The sequence below is a fragment of the Dermacentor silvarum genome, chromosome 1, assembly GCF_013339745.2.
Source record: "Dermacentor silvarum isolate Dsil-2018 chromosome 1, BIME_Dsil_1.4, whole genome shotgun sequence".
Taxonomy (NCBI): domain Eukaryota; kingdom Metazoa; phylum Arthropoda; class Arachnida; order Ixodida; family Ixodidae; genus Dermacentor; species Dermacentor silvarum.
Window position 1 is genome coordinate 420,858,737 of NC_051154.1, and position 10,467 is coordinate 420,869,203.

Here is a 10,467-nt window from a genome sequence, read left to right on the forward strand (position 1 = left end):
CCATGGCCTATATAAGAAGCTTCCCATCGCCGCTTGCAACCAGTGGGCTTGGAAGCAGCACCTCGGGCACAATGCTCAAGAACCCATTTTGCTTCATTGCGCAGGTTTTGACCCTCTTGCTGCCCGCACAACCGTTTTATCTCGGTGAGGATTCTGCCGATCTCCTCCTTACGAAGCAAATGACGTTGGCTACGAGCATCCTGCACGAGCTGATCTTTGCTTGATCAACGACCTCATCGTGACTTCCGTCAGCGTGTCTGCGTCTGCGCCATCAACAGCAACGTCACATCACGGGGACACCATGGCCTATATAAGAAGCTTCCCATCGCCGCTTGCAACCAGTGGGCTTGGAAGCAGCACCTCAGGCACAATGCTCAAGAACCCATTTTGCTTCATTGCGCAGGTTTGACCCTGTTGCTGCCCGCACAACCGTTTTATCTCGGTGAGGGTTTCTGCCGATCTCCTCCTTACGAAGCAAATGACGTTGGCTACGAGCATCCTGCACGAGCTGATCTTTGCTTGATCAACGACCTCATCGTGACTTCCGTCAGCGTGTCTGCGTCTGCGCCATCAACAGCAACGTCACATCACGGGGACACCATGGCCTATATAAGAAGCTTCCCATCGCCGCTTGCAACCAGTGGGCTTGGCAGCAGCACCTCAGGGCACAATGCTCAAGAACCCATTTTGCTTCATTGCGCAGGTTTTGACCCTCTTGCTGCCCGCACAACCGTTTTATCTCGGTGAGGGATTCTGCCGATCTCCTCCTTACGAAGCAAATGACGTTGGGCTACGAGCATCCTGCACGAGCTGATCTTTGCTTGATCAACGACCTCATCGTGACTTCCGTCAGCGTGTCTGCGTCTGCGCCATCAACAGCAACGTCACATCACGGGGACACCATGGCCTATATAAGAAGCTTCCCATCGCCGCTTGCAACAGTGGGCTTGGAAGCAGCACCTCAGGCACAATGCTCAGAACCCATTTTGCTTCATTGCGCAGGTTTTGACCTCTTGCTGCCCGCACAACCGTTTTATCTCGGTGAGGGATTCTGCCGATCTCCTCCTTACGAAGCAAATGACGTTGGCTACGAGCATCCTGCACGAGCTGATCTTTGCTTGATCAACGACCTCATCGTGACTTCCGTCAGCGTGTCTGCGTCTGCGCCATCAACAGCAACGTCACATCACGGGGACACCATGGCCTATATAAGAAGCTTCCCATCGCCGCTTGCAACCAGTGGGCTTGGAAGCAGCACCTCGGGCACAATGCTCAAGAACCCATTTTGCTTCATTGCGCAGGTTTTGACCCTCTTGCTGCCCGCACAACCGTTTTATCTCGGTGAGGGATTCTGCCGATCTCCTCCTTACGAAGCAAATGACGTTGGCTACGAGCATCCTGCACGAGCTGATCTTTGCTTGATCAACGACCTCATCGTGACTTCCGTCAGCGTGTCTGCGTCTGCGCCATCAACAGCAACGTCACATCACGGGGACACCATGGCCTATATAAGAAGCTTCCCATCGCCGCTTGCAACCAGTGGGGCTTGGAAGCAGCACCTCAGGCACAATGCTCAAGAACCCAATTTTTGCTTCATTGCGCAGGTTTTGACCCTCTTGCTGCCCGCACAACCGTTTATCTCGGTGAGGGATTCTGCCGATCTCCTCCTTACGAAGCAAATGACGTTGGCTACGAGCATCCTGCACGAGCTGATCTTTGCTTGATCAACGACCTCATCGTGACTTCCGTCAGCGTGTCTGCGTCTGCGCCATCAACAGCAACGTCACATCACGGGACACCATGGCCTATATAAGAAGCTTCCCATCGCCGCTTGCAACCAGTGGGGCTTGGAAGCAGCACCTCGGGCACAATGCTCAAGAACCCATTTTGCTTCATTGCGCAGGTTTTGACCCTCTTGCTGCCCGCACAACCGTTTTATCTCGGTGAGGGATTCTGCCGATCTCCTCCTTACGAAGCAAATGACGTTGGCTACGAGCATCCTGCACGAGCTGATCTTTGCTTGATCAACGACTCATCGTGACTTCCGTCAGCGTGTCTGCGTCGGCGCCATCAACAGCAACGTCACATCACGGGGACACCATGGCCTATATAAGAAGCTTCCCATCGCCGCTTGCAACCAGTGGGCTTGGAAGCAGCACCTCAGGCACAATGCTCAAGAACCCATTTTGCTTCATTGCGCAGGTTTTGACCCTCTTGCTGCCACGCACAACCGTTTTATCTCGGTGAGGGATTCTGCCGATCTCCTCCTTACGAAGCAAATGACGTTGGCTACGAGCATCCTGCACGAGCTGATCTTTGCTTGATCAACGACCTCATCGTGACTTCCGTCAGCGTGTCTGCGTCTGCGCCATCAACAGCAACGTCACATCACGGGGACACAATGGCCTATATAAGAAGCTTCCCATCGCCGCTTGCAACCAGTGGGCTTGGAAGCAGCACCTCAGGCACAATGCTCAAGAACCCATTTTGCTTCATTGCGCAGGTTTTGACCCTCTTGCTGCCCGCACAACCGTTTATCTCGGTGAGGGATTCTGCCGATCTCCTCCTTACGAAGCAAATGACGTTGGCTACGAGCATCCTGCACGAGCTGCATCTTTGCTTGATCACGACATCATCGTGACTTCCGTCAGCGTGTCTGCGTCGGCGCCATCAAACAGCAAACGTCACATCACGGGGACACCATGGCCTATATAAGAAGCTTCCCATCGCCGCTTGCAACCAGTGGGGCTTGGAAGCAGCACCTCAGGCACAATGCTCAAGAACCCATTTTGCTTCATTGCGCAGGTTTTGACCCTCTTGCTGCCGCACAACCGTTTTATCTCGGTGGGATTCTGCCGATCTCCTTACGAAGCAAATGACGTTGGCTACGAGCATCCTGCACGAGCTATCTTTGCTTGATCAACGACTCATCGTGACTTCCGTCAGCGTGTCTGCGTGCGCCATCAACAGCAACGTCACATCACGGGGACACCATGGCCTATATAAGAAGCTTCCCATCGCCGCTTGCAACCAGTGGGCTTGGCAGCAGCACCTCAGGCACAATGCTCAAGAACCCATTTTGCTTCATTGCGCAGGTTTTGACCCTCTTGCTGCCCGCACAACCGTTTTATCTCGGTGAGGGATTCTGCCGATCTCCTCCTTACAGAAGCAAATGATGTTGGCTACGAGCATCCTGCACGAGCTCATCTTTGCTTGATCAACGACATCATCGTGACTTCCGTCAGCGTGTCTGCGTCGGCGCCATCAACAGCAACGTCACATCACGGGGACACCATGGCCTATATAAGAAGCTTCCCATCGCCGCTTGCAACCAGTGGGCTTGGCAGCAGCACCTCAGGCAGAATGCTCAAGACCCATTTTGCTTCATTGCGAAGGTTAGTAACTACTTATCTGCCTACTGCTACCGTAGCGACAACCGCTTTTTTGTTGCTGCTGCCCGCCCACTATGTATAAAGAGTGTTTGTGCATACCTTTTTCATCCCAAGACGAGTCTTTTAAAATGCGGTGATATTGAAGCAAACCCAGGCCCAGACATGACTGATAGGGAAATGCTCCAGCAGATCCTTCTGGGTCAAAATTCCCTGACGTCGTCTGTCAGTGACATTCTTGCAAAACAGAGGCTCCTTTTGAAGGAAAAAATAGATAGCTTGACCGAGAGAATTAAAAGTTTAGAAGACGAGGTGTCAACTATCAACACCGTAAAAAACAGAAGTAGAGCTATGAGGTCAACAATTAATAACTTGAAGCCACTGTGTCACACCTCTTAAATAAAACCGAAGACTTGGAAATAGAAGCCGTAGGAATAACTTACTTATTTACGGCATAAAAGAAGAAGAAGGGAAACAGAGGCTGAACTTACGGAGAAAATAACAAAAGACATTCTTAGCGAAAAACTTGGAGTTACGATAAAGAGCATGCAGAGATCCACCGAATAGGTAGGAGATCAAACAGGAATCGTCCTGTCATTAATAACTCTACATGACTACCGAGAGAAGACTTTAATAATGAAGGCATGCCGAAACTGAAAGGTTCAGAATATTCAGTCAGCGAGGACTACTCGAAAAGAATTCGGGATGTCAGAAAGAAATTATGGCAAAGAGCATCACAGGAAAAGAATAATGGTGATAAAGTTAAGCTGATTTTTGATAAGTTAAGCATTAACGGTGATATGTTTGGATGGGATAATGCAAAAAACAAACGATATACAATGACACCAGAATGAGACCAGTCCGGCATTGAAAATCCTCAACATAAATTGTCGAAGCGTCGTCAATAAAGCTGCAAAACTTGAGGGCATGCTTTTCTCACATGACACAGACGTTGCCATGCTTACGGAGACGTGGTTGAGCAGTGAAATATTTGACAGTGAATTTGTTCCTAAGGGCTATAAGGTCTTTCGGTGTGACCGCGACAGAAGAGGTGGAGGAGTGGCCATTTTGTATAAATCGGCAATACAACTTTTTAGAATGCCCGATGCACAAGATATCGAAGCTGTCTTTTGCAAAACATACATAAACAAGGTCCGCTTCATCCTTGGCGTTTTTTATAGGCCTCCAAACTCTTCTGCTGTGGTACTTGAAAACTTGAGGGAATATATGCACTGCCATATAAAATCTGATGACAGAATACTACTTGCAGGGGACTTTAATTTACCAAACATCGATTGGCACCACCTTTCATTGTATTCTGCCCACAGTGTTGATAACACAATCTTTGATATTGTATTCGCGTTTGACTTGCGCAATGGTAAATAATTTCACGAGAGTACAAGGAGCCGTAGGCTCAATTCTAGACTTATTTTTTGTAAGTGGTACTATCCGAAATGCGATAACCTGTGAAGTCACAAATGGGATTTCTGATCACAAAGCTGTCCTGTTGAGCTTGTCAAATGTCTACCCTGATCGCCAAAACTGTGTTCACTTGTTTCCCAATTTTTCTCGTGCTGATGATGAATCTATTCTAGATATGCTTGTATTCTACTTCGATTACTTCAGAAACAGCACTTGTAATATAAATGAGTTATGGCTTTCCTTTAGGGAAATTGTCTCTGAATGTATTCACCGTTTGTTCCCAAAATTGCAAAACCCTCTGTGCACCGTAACCCAGGATTTCTCGTGAGACGTTACGCTTACAGCGAAGGCTTACAAGGTTAAAACGAAATCAAGAACAAATGTAACTTTAAAATCTATTGTGGAAGACACTTCTGAACAACTAAAACAGAAATAATTTGCGACAAAGAAAAATATTACGGACGATTCTGCCTTCATTTATTAAAACATCTCCCGAGAGATTCTGGCGCCAAATCACACCTAAATCTTCTTCCACCAGTGGTTTCATGATAGACGGCAAATGTGTAAATGATGAGGCTGTCGTTTGTTCTGCTTTTAACAAATTTTTCCAGTCGGTATTTACCAAAGATAATGGTTGCCTTCCCAACTTTTCTACATCGCTTCCTGCTATATCTGCTGTTATTTCTGAGAGCGGTGTTTTTAATTTGATCTTGAACGTTGATACTAAAAAGTCACCAGGACCAGATAATATACCAAATGCGTTTTTAAAGCGTTATGCAGAATGGTGTGCTAAGTACCTGTATGTCATATTCACCAGATATTACGCGATGGTTCCCTACCGGATGACTGGAGGACGGCCGAAATCAAACCTTTGCATAAATCCGGGAAAAAAACACACATAGAGAATTACCGACCAGTATCTCTACATCTACATCATGCAAAATTTAGAGCATATAATTCATAAACATATAATAGGTTTCTTAGAAGAGCACAAGGTACTTACAGATGTCCAACATGGTTTCAGACGTAGGCTTTTTCTACATGTACGAATTAGTTGAGACTGTGCACGATCTCGCCCTGGCGATTAATGAAGGGAAGCAAACAGATATTGTGTTCATGGATTTTCGCAAAGCATTTGACAAGGTGTCACATAACAAATTAATGCATAATTAGGGTATTATATAAAAAATGACCAGTTACTTACTTGGATCAGAGCCTACCTTACTAACAGACACCAATTGTCACCTTAAAACAATACTTATCTAACAATGCGGAGGTTGCGTCTGGCGTCCCCCAGGGATCTGTTTTGGGACCACTTTTTTTCTATTATTATTAACGACATTGTAGCAGATCTTTCAGTTTCCGTGAAACTTTATGCAGATGACTGTATTTTGTAATGAAAAGATATCTTCTGTTGAGATCAGGTGCGTCTAAATAATGACCTGGCAAAGGTCGTTGCTTGGTGCGAACAATGGCAAATGTCTATTATTTTGAAAAAACTGTTTTTATGAGAGTCACACATAAGAAAAAAAACTCTTCAATTTGCATATAGTGTTGACAACATATCTCTATTAGAGGTAACAGAGGTACAAATATTTGGGGCTATGGAGTACCAATGAGCTTTCCTGGACGAAGCACAATAGGTACTGTTATTGCAAATTCTTTGCGTAAAACTGTTTTTCTGAGGCGTTCACTAAAATCAGCTACGTCTAGTGTTCGTTTATTGCGTACAATTCCTACATTCGTCCGTTGTTGGAATATGCCGTAATTATTTGGGACCCATTCACTTAAACCAATATAAAAAACTGGAACGTGTACAGCATAAGGTAGTAGGTTTGTTTTTAATTCATATGGCCGTGCGTCTGTTAGTGAGCTCGTAAGACGCAGTGGATTACCCCGGTGACTTGTGCGCAACCGTATTTCCTACTTTCAACTTGTAAACGCCATTATAACATTAACACTTCCAATGTTTTCACTTACTCATCAGGCTATAACACAAGACGAAGCACGCTTTATCAATAACTCCCTTGAACGCACGGAATAACGTTTTCAAAATATTCTTTTTTTCCTAGGACAATAACAGACTGGAATAATCTTAATTCTGGAGATTGTTACGCAGAATTCCTTATCAATGTTTGAAAAACTGCTTGCAAATATTATGAATTTATGTGAGTTATTTGCTTGTATATGCACTTGTATGTTTTTTTGTGTTCTTCACCAGTGTTTGAAAAATGCCTGCATATTTGATTGAATTTTGTATGTGTTTACATGCTTCCATATTTCTATGTACACCCCCCTGCTATGACTGACTTCAGATCGCAGTACTATAAATAATAAATAATAAATAATAAGTCAAGTGTTTGCCTTGTTTCTATTGGAAAGGTATCTTGGGTTTATACAATACGGAAAGCAAACTAACTTGCCTATAATTCTTCAATTCTTTAACGTTTCCCTTCTTATGAATTAGTATGATGTTGGCATTCTTCCAACTTCTTGGTACACTTGAAGTCGTGAGGCAAATGCGTATAAACGGTCGCAAGTCTTTCAAGTTTAATACACCCTTCCCATTCTGTGATTAAATCCACTGTTATTCCATCTTCTCCCGCCGCCTTCTCCCGGGACCATTATTCACGCTAAAGTCCCTAGATTTCCTGCTCTTTTTTAAGTAGCGACATATATTCCGTCGGCCGCCATTATCTTCCTAGATAGCATGCGACTGTCAACGGACGCTGCTATCTACGCTGCTCGCAGCAGCGTGCAAGTGGAGAACAGTGTGAGGAAGAACATGGCTGCCGGAATGAGCGCCGCCCTATGAGATTCGTCGGCGGTGCTTCAAAGCCTATCGCTACTTAAAGAAAGCAAAAAAGTATCTAGGAGTAATTTTTGAGAGCTGACGCTACAAATGTTCTTCAGCCAACGCACGTGACTTTGACGCGTGCGCACGTTAACCGATAAGTGTAAATAAATACAGTTGGCTATCCCCGACTGAACTATCAGTCCGCGTCACCAAACTTGCTTAATTAATCACCCCAAATCGTTAAAGTGTGTGCTTCAGGGTGGCATACGTGCTTGCGGGTTTTATTTTAACCAACTCTCCTTTGGGTTGGCTTTCCTGCTGGCTACTTGCTTTGCGTGACTCGTAAACGTTAACGTGTGCGCAGATTTGAGGAATTTTTTTCTTTGTTAAATTTAGGCAAAAATGAGCATAAAAACGAACAAGCTTCCAGAAAAGAAAAAACACGTGAGCGTGAGCATAACGTTTAGATGAATTTATTTTTATGAACACACAAACTGTGTGGAAACAGGTACACGTGTCGAGTGACATATAACACTGAAAATAGCAAATCGGAACGAAATGTGGGGAATACAACAAATATATATAACGCTATACGGTGCTTGCCATCGAAGACGCGCAACTCCACTATGCACAAGAAAACAGACAGCAAAAGCATTCTTCTCCCACAGTGAAAAAAATGAAAAAAGTTCTGATTTACTAAGATCTCGTAAAGGTGGTTCTACCATTTTCTAAATAGTTCTGGATAAAGTACCGTCCTTTACGCTTGGCCTGCAAACAATGCGTCCGCTCGAGTTTCTAGACAGAAGTTTCACTAAGGGGCGACATATGCATAGTATATCGTACATAAGCTTTGAAGAATAAAAAATAAAGAAGCGGAAGGTGAATGAACGTCTACGTTAATCCTGCACGATCTCCAACACAGCGAAAAAAAAAATTGCGTTACAGGATGCACGAGAGACAACAGAAGGGCATGTGTTCTTTGAGTCGTAACATCAGTCGAGAATGGTGAGAGCCCGTACATGCCAATGGGGGAGGGGGGCACGGGCAAACCTAAGCACAAAGCCACAAACATCTTTATTTTTCGCATTCGACGCTCTCGTTGAAAGCGATGCTTTCCGTAGGTACGTTGGCCTTCTTATATATGACGTCACAGTCAGAGCGCGCGGCTCTCCTGCTACCTGGAAGGTTAAATTCGATTCCGACGTCGCCGAACCGTTGCCATTGTCACCGGTTCATGCCACTCGGTGCGACGGGGGATAAGGAATACGAATACAAAAGAGACGCTAGCTTTGCAAATGCATGCTTGTACAGGTGACTTATGCACTTTGGCGGACACAATCTTAGCGAATCGGTGCAAAATCTACAAATACAGAATTCAAATTTGTGAACTTTTGTGCTAAATGTTTATATTTAGATGTTTAGATGCTTATATTTAAATGTTTATATTTATATTCATAGAAGCTCGAGGAAAAGGCAACTCCATTTTGTTTGATACTTCTATAGCACCCCTGTTACGGGATATTCATAATCAAATTATGCGCTAATTCAGTGCGCTAATTCTGCATACAGAGGTGCGGAGTCACTGCAGAACTCTCGTGACGCAGCTTATTGTGGAGGAAATGAAAAATGGAGAAGCCAGTCTTGTTTTTGACAGCCGAGTGCAGGAGCGCAGCTGTTATCAGCTTCGCCCCGATTCTAGACTGGCGTATCAGAAGAGATAACATAATGGAATTGAAGGAGGTGAACCCCTACGAAATGTAGCCTCACAATACTGCAATTTTCACCTGCGTTGTGATCTTGAATATTTATAAACTTAATCCAACGGGGCAATCGGAGACAAAAAGCACTATGCCAAATTTGTTCTTCTGTTTCCTTTCGTTCGTTATTTTTTCAACCTACGTGAATAAACACTTGCGTTCGGCCACTTCAGTCACTAGAGCATAATCGCGAGGATTGACGATGGGCTCCTTTCTCTTCGTCAAGCAATACAATAAAGTGTTTATCAAAATTCACTGTGCGCCTTCAATTTTCAACACAGATAAATTGTTAAACAGTGCCCACGTCTGGTAAATGAATCGTTAAATAAGTTAAACGATGTCCTTTCTATTTCCTCCCGTATTCAGAGGACTGAGTTGACGGCTCCGACTTTGCCGGAAATGCATTCGTTTAAGTAATTGCTGTAGTTGACTCCTCTGCAGAGGCCCTCCCACGGCCCTGCAAGATGTTGGAATAAAAACGTATTAACGTCGCAGACAGACTGTTTCAGTGCTTTATCACTTAGATAGGGTTGTGCGAATATTCGTAAAATGCTCAATAATGAATCGCATAATGTTCTATTCGGGTCCGATATTGAATCGAATAGTCAGTTTTTTAAAATACGAATAGGTTACGATTCGTTTGCGAATAGTTTAAGTCCTCAAGTGCGCGCCATCAAACGTGGAATTGAGCAAAAGTACGATCATTTTATCCCGGCGGCAGTATAGTAGACATAAAACGCGATAATTTGCCCAGGAAGCCCTCTATACATCGCCTCAGGGAGCTAGACGTTTTATTCTATACCGCGATCATTTGCACTCTTCGAAAAGTCCTGGGTGTGCGTACGAATTTCCTTATTTCGTTCCGAATGCTCAATTCGGACTTGTAATAAACAACGCTTCGTATAACGTACATTGTTATGACAGAAACTTGCGAACATTGTGAATACGATATAGGACGTGAACATCGCTTGATATTCGATCAGATTCGATTCTGGGACTATTCAATTCGTATTCGATGCAGTCTCAAAATTACTATTCGCACACCCCTATTACTCAAAATAAATATATCTGAAGGTGCACAACTGCGTTAGGTGACACACAC